The sequence below is a fragment of the Haliotis rubra genome, unplaced genomic scaffold (genome assembly GCF_003918875.1).
Source record: "Haliotis rubra isolate DU_JTF1 unplaced genomic scaffold, ASM391887v1 Scf810, whole genome shotgun sequence".
In the NCBI taxonomy this organism is placed as follows: domain Eukaryota; kingdom Metazoa; phylum Mollusca; class Gastropoda; order Lepetellida; family Haliotidae; genus Haliotis; species Haliotis rubra.
In genome coordinates this window covers 86,781-99,055 of record NW_025767536.1, presented here as the reverse complement: position 1 = coordinate 99,055, position 12,275 = coordinate 86,781, and the positions used below count along the sequence as shown (strand labels likewise).

The window sequence follows — 12,275 nt, the reverse complement described above, 5'->3', positions numbered from 1 at the left end:
AAAGACTGTTTTTAGGCTGTTACTCTGTATCCCTAAAATTTACACAGAAATAACCCACTTTGGCCTAACTTGGCATTCGGTGGGTTGCGTAATAGGATATCCAGAAAAGCATGTTTACTCGTAACATCCCGCAAAACTAAGCAAAAATACGAATAGCTGCTGAAAACAATAGATCAGACTATAGATGGCAATTAGGTCGCTCAGCCAAGTATGACGACGGACCGTCGACTCACCTGGCATGAAATGCATGTGCTGCCTACAGGCACGAGGGGTCATCTCAAAGATATTTTGTGCTTTTTCATGTGTGTTGACTATGCCTCATCTATTGATTAACAGCTTACGTGTCTTTCTTTCATGACGTTGATGTTGAGATATGTAAAAGTGTATGATACATGGTAACTAGTCTCTCGTACAGACCCTGAAGCAAATATATCCAAGAAAGCCCACACAAGTCTAGAAAATGTGGCAAGTCTAGATTTCCTTAGCTTCAGGCTGAAAATGAAGAAAGTCTCAGGGCTCCTTTTCATTATATATTGTTTTTACTATGAACTTTTTTCAGTAAAATATGTTCATTTCAGAGACTAGTTGTTAGTCTACATGGTAACCATAGAACTGCATCGTATGAAATGTCTCAAAATATATAGGTGGCATGACCACCCGATCGCGAAGATCGACATGACTGGATATTTCTTTGATTGGCATTCTAGAAGGTGGGTAGATGAAGATTTTTGGTTTCGACGTAGATTTCGTTGTCAACAACGACATTAGAATCGATGTCGAAACGTCCCCTATGTAGAATAAAGAAGTTGTATATCCATAAAAATAGTCCTCATTCTTCAGGTCTGGATATTATTTGTAAATTGTTATGACATGCTGTGTACTTCCCCAGTATATTTGCCCTAAAGGATTATCTTATCTTAGCTAATATCTCTATCCCCCAGACCGACCCCCAACGATCGTCTGCGACACTCGTCCAGGTTTTGCTTTTGAGACGAACCCTCCTATCTGTTTCTTTTTATAGTGACAGTGAGACTCCATGGTAGCTACATCCTTAATAGTTTCAGCATGAAAGTTATTACTTTTTACGCCAGCTATCGTTTATAATGAAGCTACGTCTAATTTCCAATTGGGCATTTAAAAAGTGTCATTTGTAATACAATATCGTCGCACACTAAGCCATGGTCTGTTCCAAATAAATCGTTTTGGACTTAAAAAAAACAAACCCGCATTGCTTATTTCTGCACTAATCTCTCCTCAGTAAAGTCCTTTTTCTACGTTTCCTATGTCCCTACCACTGAGACTGTAGATAGGCCGAACTTAGTTTAACAGATATTTCACACTTGCACGTATCAACTACAAAAATTGTAGAGGTAAATGATCAAATACAGTTGTTTTTTTATTTCCGACAGTACTTTAGTTGAGAGTACAACAACGTGCAGTAAAACTTGGACAAAGTACTGTGACTATGTGTCCCAGTGCACCCAGTTGTTAATGGGTACTTCATGAGGATGGGAAAGCCACATTAACTCGGTGCGCCTAGTGGCTGCAAGTGAGTTGACATTGATACGATGTGCCGTTTAAGTTTGACATCCAGTGAGCGTGGGTAGAATTAAAGCGCCTTTAAGCAGCTGAGCTGGATATTGGCGCTATACAAATGTAAAATAATAATAACCCCGGTAAAGTAGTTAGGTTGAGGGCAGGTAGGGTAGTGGTTGTTTCTTTGCCTAGCCCATGTTGTGTGTACCCTCTCAAGAAATCCCCTAAACCCTGTCAGTCAAACCTTCGCTGCCAAAAGGAATTAAACTCGCGAGAGGTGATCTAATACCATTTTCAAACAGGATGTTGTAAATATAGATTTGGTTTTGGTACCATACGTTTGCACACGGGCATAAAATCATTACCGAAGGTATTGCCTGTGCAGCCAGCTCACAAGCACAACATGCATTTCCGCTCTTCACCAGACGCCTTTTGAACAGCCTAAATTACCGCAGATAGTTGTGAGGAGAGCAGTAAGGTCTTCGATCTCCAGGCACATTTCTTCTACTGCTCTTGATGGAGTGTACATATTTGGCAAGAGGTGGTCCGCACACACAGATACTGCGTAGTTCCAGTCTATAACTATGAGCGCCCTACTTAACGCAGTCGGCAGTGGGCCTGATTAAATTCCGCCATCAAATACATTTAATTCCAACGTATATGGATAGCTATACTGGTAGGCGCAAATATTCCAACCGAAAATTGATGTGACTTCGTGTTGTAAGTTTACTCCTTAAAGAAAAACTATTTTAGTTTGACAAGTTGAGTTATTTAGAGGTGAAATATGATGATCATTAATAGCCTGTACTGATATGTGGAATCAATATCGCCCAATATTTGAATATTTATCATAAATTATAACATAAATCATTTTTAAAATGGTGTTAAAATCATAATTTGGGGATCAAGTTTATTCTGGTTTGTGCAGGGAAGTCGTACGAGGACTTGTAGTTGTGTTTCAGTATAAGACAGGGGTGCAGAGACCGTAATTCACCGAATAAACTCTATATTATAAACACTTGTTATTTTAAAGCATTGGTTCCTGATGGATACACTTCTAGGAGGAATTTTCATCAAGATCGTGTACCATTTGTTCTCCATCTGAAATGGCTTGGAGTAATCAACATAACCAAGAATAGGAGATGATGTCAGGCGATGTCGCAATTCTTGAAAGGCTTTTTCCTGAACAGGTCCACATATTGGTTGTACTCTGTCAACTTTGTCTTTCCTGGATTTTGATTTCTTTGAATGTGTCTTAGGTATCAATTCCGATAGAGGTTTAGCAATTTCCTAGAGGTTTAGCAAGTCTCTTACAAATTTTCTATGATATCCGACAAATCCTAAAAACTTTCTCACTTCCTCTGGACTTGTTGGTCTGGGCCAATTTTGGTTCTTTTTAGTCTTTTTGGGTCTGCCTCAATTCCAGTTTCCGACACTATATAACCAACTTATTTCACATGGTGTCTGAAGAATATATATTTCTTTGAGGCTAGTTTCAGTCCACATTCTCTAGTCTCGAAGTCTTAGAGAAAATAATTAAATGGTCAATATACACGAGGCAGATTTTCAGAGGTAACCTGAGAGGCAGTTTTCCATAAAGCGTTGGCAGGTTGCTGGGCATCGCAAAGTCCGAATGCCATCCGAGTGAACTCGTGGAAACCCAATGGTAAATGCTGCTCGTTCTTTGTGTTGCTCTAGTATCTCTACCTAGTATCTCTAGTATCCAGACTTCATATCAGGCACAGAGAAGTATTTCATGCTGCCCAAACAGTCTAACAATTGGCAGAGCATAACATTCTTTCAAAAGTTCACGTTCCGAATTATCTGGCCACTGAAGACGATTTCGCCATTGCAATGAAGGAACCATGTCTGCATTCTTTATATACAGGCACAATGACAGTAACAATCATTTGAGTAAGCTTCACTCATTTTAGCTAATATAATTCCAGTTCACTCAAATTAGTTACTAGAAATTGAGCTCACTCAAAACAAATTGGTGCCTTGTAATTATTAAGTTCGAACACAGTCTGCCAAACGCTCATGCCCCCAAATGAGACTATGGGTGACAACTACTCACTGAAAACAGACTATAGCCGGCAAGCTAGCAGACCGTCCCTCTTAATCCGTATCATTACATCAGCTGTCCGGCAAAGTGGGCTATGACCCTTCTAGGCATGTTTTCATTTTGCCTACATTCCAATTCGCCTACAGTCTTAAAACAACATTTCATGGTCTGTTGACTGTTGATTACGCAATGGTAAGCTTGTGGCACCCCTATGATCTAAAGGTGGACTCTTCTAGTTGAAGTCGTTAATCCCTTTCATTTTATTTCAACTGAACTGAACTGAACCTGTCTACATGGTGCAACATGTGAAATATGGGTTGTCTACGTACCGTGCGGACACCTGTCTACATGGTGCAACATGTGGAATTTGGGTTGTCTACGTACCGTGCGGACACCTGTCTACATGAAACATATGAAATTTGGGTTGTCTACGTACCGTGCGGACACCGTTGCAGGCTCTGCTGGTCTGGATAATGATGACCATGCAAGGCGGCAGGGTGTGAGGAAATATATTTATTTCCCTAGTGTCGCTATGAAACTCTGTGGCATGACTCGCCTGTAGGGGACACGGAAGCATAGCCTTAAGCCTGTGTGGTTGCCGACAGTTAGCAGTATTTCTAAGGTGTAGCCTGTGGACTGATCTGAACTAGGGCTTCGACGAGTCCATATTTTTTTGGACTCGAGTGCTTGAGGGTTAGACTCGACTGGGACCCGAGTACTCGAAATTCATAGCTTTCAAGCAAACCATAGCGTAACTGGCATGACATTATAGAATATGTTTGATCAATATTGAAGTTGGTAACTTAGTAATACACGTTGGTAAACAATTAAAGTTTAAGGCATGAAATGTGTTCCCATCATGCAAGTTAACACTTACTTCTCTCCGACTTGATATATCGTCATTGACTTACATTTTCCATTGTTATAATAACGTAAAATCAAAGACAACAAAATAATTAAAAAAAAAACATATGCTTGATTATGTATACTCAAAATGACATTTATTTATTTAGTTTCATGGTAATGTTAAAACGTGAGTGTTGGGGAATTAGCTCGCTTGGCAAGAGGTCTGACTATACCAACCCACACACAACACAACACCTGAGTAAAATAAACAAGGAGTTTATTACACAGCAGTCACAGGATGATTTTACATAATCAATCAATAATGGTATGGTTTATAATTAATTATTAGAACATGTTAACACTGTAATCATCTATCAAAGTACATAAACATCACACTTGGATCCGTTACACATACTACATTAACCATGATACGCATTCAATACTCTACACACCAACCCAGTGGGCGTTCATACAGAACAAAACAGCATATTGCTCATAACGCAATGTACTAATTAGGATACACACTCTATACAATTCAGACATCACCCCATACATACAATAAAATGTACATTCTACAACAGTCACTAAACAACATCGTGTTTGCACGTAATGCAATAGTTAGGATACCCGACACATTCTCTTCAATCTAGACATCACCCCAGTGGGTGTTCATACAATGTGCATTCTACAACAGTCAATAAACAACATCCTGTTTGCACGTAAGGCAATAGTTAGGATACCTGACACACTCTATAAAATCTACAATAGCCACAAAACAACGTAGAGCTAATCATGATCACATAAACAATCCTAAACAGTAATACAGAGTAATTGTGAGATATATTAAACGACGCCACGTTCCACATAGACCTAACGGTTTCGCGGAGGGTCGAACATATAGTTAAGGTATCTGCAGTAGATTACGGTTAATATAGAATAGCAATGGTAAAGATTTGTCAAAGTAGAAGAAAGTAAAGTTTCTTACCTGAGTAAAATAAACAAGGAGTTTATTACACAGCAGTCACAGGATGACTTGTGACCGTGTGTCGTCCCTGTTTTATACCTGTTCCAGTTATCACAGATAATCCCATTTACTGATAAAGATGACGATAAGGTTGTTGTTGTGAACTTCAGTTGCTGTATCTTAATCCTATTGCCTAACTCGACTGACGATAAGGTGCCTACTGCGCATTTAAGAACTCTATCTTGGCAGGGTTGTCTAATGGTTTTGATAAACGTCGGTGTGGATGAGTGAAGTTCACACAGAATTTGATTAGCCTATCTCTATCTGCCGACACATACAAGATACTGGTGTCGGACGTTCGTTATCATTGTGACCCTTGGCGGCTTGCAGATTGTGAAACGTGGTTAGTTAGTCTGTAACATTTCCATATTTCAATAACGTATGCTGTCATAAAATATTTTAAAACATTGTGCGTTTCTCCCATGTTAATAGTATCCCCCTATTATTTTAAAATTTCGTCCCGAAATTTGTATGAACAAAATGCACTATGCATATTTACACAACGAGAGATGGGTAAATAGAAATAGCTGGCAGTGACCCTGCACGTTTCACAGAGACAACTGGCAGCATGTACCCATGATGATTAATTAATCTATACGCACAGAATGGCCTCTTTGAAATTGGGTGCAAACAGCAGGCCGTTCTGAATGGCAGTAGAAATGAAGAAGGTAACGTGACTGCCTTACCTAGAGAAACATCTTTGATCGTAAGCCCTGGCATATCGACATATAGTCTCGGTCGAAACCAACCTATTATCTGAAGATTGGTAATGTTAACTGGGGCCTCTATGTTGTACTGCATGATACATTTAGTAAGTTTGGCAATTGGTATCAAAAAGTATTTGGGACCATTTGTTATTTCCAATACGATAGTACAAAACTGTTGATAATTTTGACGGAACATCCTGAGAGCGAAGCACAATAAAAGGGAAAGACCGACTGAATTGTAAGTACAGTAACCATGGCATGGTCTAAGATAAATTCGATTGACTGTAATGCCGATAAAGGGTGAAGGGAGTGGTCGTGGGAATGTTATATTTGAATTGAGGAACTTGAACGTCTGCCTTGACCCTACTGGTTCTGGAGCAGTATGAGCAGGGTGGAGATTGTGCGTAGTCTCTGAAAGGTATATACAAAAGCAAGAGTAGATGCGCATGCCAAGGTTAAGGCAATAAGTGCCAGTATGGAGTCGAGGTTGGGCCACGAAGCAACAGGGATAGCTGAACCATCAAGGATAGGTTCAGCTAAATTGGTAAAGGCAATTGTACCAGTCGGGATAAACTCGGATGGTCTTTCTTATCTTGACTTATAACAGAAGTCAAAGAATGATTAAATAAGTGAAAGGGAGGCACGTCGATATTGATAGGTTCCCGGAATGTAGTATCACCACTGATAGATGCATATTGTGTGTCATTGAAAAAGGCCTGGATGAGTGCAAGATTCACTGGATGTTGAACGGAAACCGTTCTTTGAACATCTGAGCATGATGCCAAACGTTGAGGTAAATACAAATCCTTAGAAGAAAGGGAACATCTACAAGGGACAGAGAGCATGCAAAACGTACATCCCTGAATCATTCTTTGATGAGCATGACAATCAACAGCAAGTACATCTGATTCATAAACAAGTACTGAAACTGGTGTTAGTTCCTGAAATTGTGGAACAAGGTGGTTTATTCTGAACCTGAAGTTGCATAGTTTGCTCACATGTGATTTGTGATTGAAATATAGGGCAGAAACGCACGACATGGAGGACTTTGTATGAAATGCTAGGTTGAAGGGGGCAGGTTAACGTGTTACTGATTGAGCAAACTGCTAACTCAGTAGTAGACATGGTGGTGAAATAATCACTGGTATCAGTCTTGATAAAATAATCAGGTAGGTCTAAAATTTGGGAGGCGTGAGAAGATGTTCTATTTATTGGAACAGGGAATGATTTCACCTTATAGATGGACAGGGGAGATGAGAATGCTGCCAGAGGAATCTTTACAGTAATGTCCAAGAGCATTCGTTGTGGTACTCTCGGATGGTAGTTCAAGAGGCGGAAGACAAAAGTCAGCAGTATAGTTGGAAACAGCAGCAGCCATGTTTATTATGGTTGGGGAATAATGGTAGAAATGGTACATAAGATGCAAATCACGTGACAGAACGCACATCGGGACCGAGTGGCCAATGTTCCCGATGTGGAGACCCGCTCTGTCACTTACACGCATTCAGAAGTCGGACGGCGATTCTTCATCGTCGACGTAGTCGTTGGTGAGGCAGCCAGAATGGCGTCATGGTTTGATTTGACCCCATTTAAAACATTTGAAAAACGATCATTCTCTATTTGCATATAAGATGAGAGGTCATTTTCATGTTGCTTAAATGCTTTGGGCATTGCAGAGGTTTGTTTACTGAGAGATACCATATGGCGTCCGAATGTTTGTACATCACCTATTGTTGCTGTACCAAAAAGGGACCTTGCAAAGGATCCTACAAATCCAAAGATTGCTCGTCTTGAGCGGGATGGTAGGATAGGTGTTTCTTGGATAAGATCATACATTTGAGCACGGGTATTGTTCAGATAATGTGAGAACTGCGATTTAAAGGAAAACATAGGTGTGAAAACATGATGAACATAATGACATCTAGTTTCATTTGTCAAGCAATGGAATGCGAAGACTGGAAGATTCGTTTCAGGTAGAGGAATCTCAAAAGAGTGGAGCCAGGAATCACCTTAAATCTGTAGTGTCCCTCGATGTGTGAAGGCAATGCCATAATTTATACGAAGTACTGAGTCTTCAAGGGGTAGTGGTGAAGCAAGCAAAGGTTGGAAAATGACGACTATCAGGATACAGAAGATGTTAGAGATGTGCCTCTTTCCTAAAACAAAACACAAGACATTTTGAGTTACTTAATGTGTACACCAAATAGAACAGCATATAGGGTTTGGGTGAAATTGCTGCAGACAATTTCTAGCACTTGATAACTATGCATGATCTAGATGGTGTTGACATCGATGAATTTAGGTATGAAGACAATTCTCTAATCCCTGGTATTTACTTTATCTGGAGATATTTGTAGGGGCGTTTCCGTCTCTTACCTTTCATGGTGAAGCGTTCGTGAAAGATTCGCTTGGATTCTTCAGTAACATGTTCAGGGGGTTCCCATGAGGGTTCTGAGTAACCAACCCACTTGACTAAATAGTAACGTCTGCCCTATTGCATGCGTTGACGCAATAGCTTTTCAACTGGGTAGTACTGGTCACTTACCTTGGGTGATTGTTGTTCACAAACAACGTCTGTGGTCTGAGAGAGTGACTGATTGGTTTCCGAGTGTTCTCCTGATTGTGACGGGGTTATGACATCTTCAGGGCTACCCTGGGAATCGTCACCTACCTTTGATACCTGTTCCTCAAAATTATCATTTTAACCTGTTGGCATGAGTGCATGATAGTAGCTCTTTCAATGTTTCTCTATTTCGCAGCTGAACACTTACTGCTGATAAGATAAGGGCCCTTGTACTTTGGTTCGAGTTTGTGTGATCATTTCCTAACAGTGACTGGATTGGTCATCCAGGCGAGGTCACCTTCATCATACGTAGACTCTTTAGCCTTGGAGTCATAACATTGTTTCATTTTCTCCTGGACTATCTTCAAGTTTTCTGTAACTACTGTGTTAGCAATTTTCAGGTTATCCAATACCTGTGAGACATGTTCCACTGCATTTTTACCCAACGAGGTCTTTGGTAATATTGCTGTGTCAAAGTGAACATGCATTTCCTTACCAAAAAGCATGTGAAATGGAGAAAATCCTGTAGATTGTACCCTTGGTGTCATGCGGAATGCCGTTATTATCCCTGGAATCAAACTAGGCCAGTTTGAGTGATCAGTGTCACAATATGTGCGAAGGGATTGAAGGATAGTACTGTTTGTCCGCTCACAGGCGGAATTTGTCATTGGATGGTAGCTACTTGTAAGATGACGTGTTACCTGGATGATTTCACATAGAGCACTGACAAGTTTAGACGTGAAGTTACGACCTTGGTGAGAGACAATGGACCTTGGAGCACCATAACGACAGAATATCTCCTGTTATAAAACACGTGCCACTTCTGTGGCTTCCTAGGATTTGAGAGGGAATGCCTCCGACCAATGGCTGTAGGAGTCTACCACAAGAAGGATGTGTTTGTAGCCTTCAGGTGTCTCTGTCAATGGTCCAAGGAAGTCAATGTGATACCGCTCAAATGTCTCAGTGATGGGCAGTGGATGGAGAGGTGCTCTGTTAGGATGCCGTAAAACTTTGGAGACTTGACATTTATGACATGACTTGATGTAATCATGAACGTACTGATACATCCCAGACCAATAGTAATCTAGTTTGAGAGCCCCATACACTCTGTCAGCGCCAAGGTGACCACCACCTGCTTGAGAATCATGGTATGAGATCAGAGCATCCTTGCGGAGGCTCTTTGGAAGGGCTAACTGACGAATGAGTTTATCAGCTGCTTCTATCTTGCGAGTACGAGGCTTATAGAAATGATAAAGTACACCATTTAACATGTCGTACTCATGAGCAGTGTTTTGAATCCTTTTTCTCTGGTTCATATCTTGTGGTAAAGAACCGTCTTCAAGAAAGTTGATAATGCCTTTGAAATCAGCACACTGACGTTTTATTTCTCCGATATTCTCCAGATCAGGAGACGAGATAGTGGAGGTTGTCTCCATAATGGTATCCACCGCCGAGATAGATGGGGATGGAGTGTCATAGAAAAACGGAATTTCGAGGAATTCAGGTTTTGTATTGTTGTTGTCATTGACATTCAGTCATTGTCATTCATGTTCACTCTCCTAGGCCTTTGAACACTGTCATAGGTGTACTCTTGCAGTTCAAGAGCACATCTATGGAGACGACTGGTAGTGTGCTTGATGTTTTGCAACCAGACTAGGGCCTTATGGTCTGTAATGATTTTGAAGGGTTTACTCGTGAGATAAATTCAGTTGCACTTGACTGCTTCTACCACTGCTAGACACTCCTGTTCACTGACAGTCCATTTCTTTTCATATGAATTTAGAGATCTTCCCCCATATGCAATTACTCGTTCCCTACCCTGGTCATCTAACTGGCCTAAAACATAGTCGATTGCTGATCCTGATGCATTTGTGGTGAGGATAAATGGTTTCTGCATACCAGGGTAGGCCAAGACAGGAGCCTGAACAAGACTTTGTTTCATTTGTTCAAAGGCAGTTTGGCAAGTGTCCGACCAGTGAAAGGGGGTATCTTTCTGTAAAAGGGCATTTAGTGGTGCTGCTACTTTGGAATAACCCTTGAGAAATTTTCTATAGTAATTGCACAATCCAAGAAAGCTGCAAAGGTGATGGATGTTTTTAGGAGGGGGGAAAGTACGAATAGCTTCAGTTTTGGATGGATCAGTTCTGATACCCTTTTTGGAGAGGATGTGGCCAAGGTAGAGAACTTCAGAACGAGCAAAGTTGCATTTATCTGGCTTCAGTTTCAGATTAGCTGATCTCAAGCGATCAAAAACTGCTTGTAAATGGGAAAGATGCTCTTCAAACGTCTTGCTGTAAATCAAATATCATCCACATATACCAGGACATGTTTCCATGTCAAGCCTTGCAGGGCTCTAGCCATCACCATCTGAAATGTGGAGGGAGCATTGCGCAACCCAAAAGGCATAACACGCCATGTATATAGGCCACTCTGCGTGACAAAGGATGCCTTGTGAGCTGTTTCAGAATCCATAGGAATTTGCCAGAACCCTGATGCCAAATCAAGCGTGGAAAATATTTGAGCATAGGATCACCAATAGCATCAAATGCATCTTCCAGACGAGGCAAAGGATAGGAAGCCGGAACGGTAATCTTATTCAATGATCTGTAATCTATGGCAAAACGGAACTCACCCGATTTCTTCTTGACTAAGACCACCGGACTCTGCCATGGGGACATGGAGGGTTCAATGAACCCAAGGTCAAGAAGTTCCTTGGTCTGTCGATCAGTTTCTGCTTTGCCTTCAGGGCTCTTCCGATAGAACGGCAGATGAACAGATTTGGAGCCAGGTACTGTATCTATCCTATGTGAATATAGGTTAGTAACGCCAAGTTCAGTTTTGTCAGCAGCAAACACATCCCTGTTGGCTTTAAGAAGTCTAGATAAGTCTGATTTCTGAGTATCATTTAGATCTGCCTTGCTGAGATCAAAGTTTAGGTTTGAAGGCTTACCTTGAGATGTAGGAGTGGATCTGTCCTCCAGGGGGTGTATGAAGGCCACATCGACAGGGTGAGCAACTGCTATGACCTTGCGGGAGGGTAGGACAACTGGTTCGCTAGTTGGGTTCAAAAGAGTAAAACATGCCCTATCCTATTTTGACTGTACAAGACACTTAGCACCTGCCAATTTGCATGTGGTCAATTGAGGGACTGGTTCGCATGACTGATCTTTGTGGTTACTCAACTTAACGGGAATGGTGACTTGCATGTTAAGAGGTATAGTGACAGAGGCACAGGTACGTACAAGTCCTGAGCCAGTGGTTTGGAGAGGTACCATGACTAAACCGTGATGGGGGGCAAGAGTATGTGTTGTATAGTCTATAATGGCTTCATGTCGAGTGAGGAAATCTTGCCCTAGGATGATTGAATGTTGCACTGATTTGAGTACTAAAAGGTTGTGATCGATTGTCATACCACCAATGGAGAGGGAAATCCTAACTGACCCAAGTACCTGAATGTGCTCTCCCCCAACACCGCTAACATGTGAGAGCGTACTGTCCTGCATCTGGGACAGGGGAATACCTGCCCTTTTTAAA

General features: G+C 41.2%; 1 protein-coding gene and 1 long non-coding RNA gene across 2 annotated transcripts in view; both read right to left on the bottom strand.

The window, feature by feature from the left end:
• Positions 1–5,453, bottom strand: part of LOC124261827 (peptide methionine sulfoxide reductase MsrB-like) — a 44,067-nt gene extending 38,614 nt beyond the window's left edge. The window contains exon 1 of the mRNA XM_046696203.1: positions 5,433–5,453. The gene's annotated coding sequence lies outside the window, so the exon portion shown is untranslated. The remainder of the gene's footprint in view (positions 1–5,432) is intronic.
• Positions 5,454–5,502: 49 nt separating this feature from the next.
• On the bottom strand, positions 5,503–8,902 carry LOC124261826. The gene is made up of 3 exons (XR_006894436.1): positions 8,724–8,902; positions 8,188–8,334; positions 5,503–6,589 (listed from the first exon to the last, which is right to left on the bottom strand). It is a non-coding gene; the product is annotated as an uncharacterized LOC124261826 (long non-coding RNA).
• Positions 8,903–12,275: the final 3,373 nt, after the last annotated feature.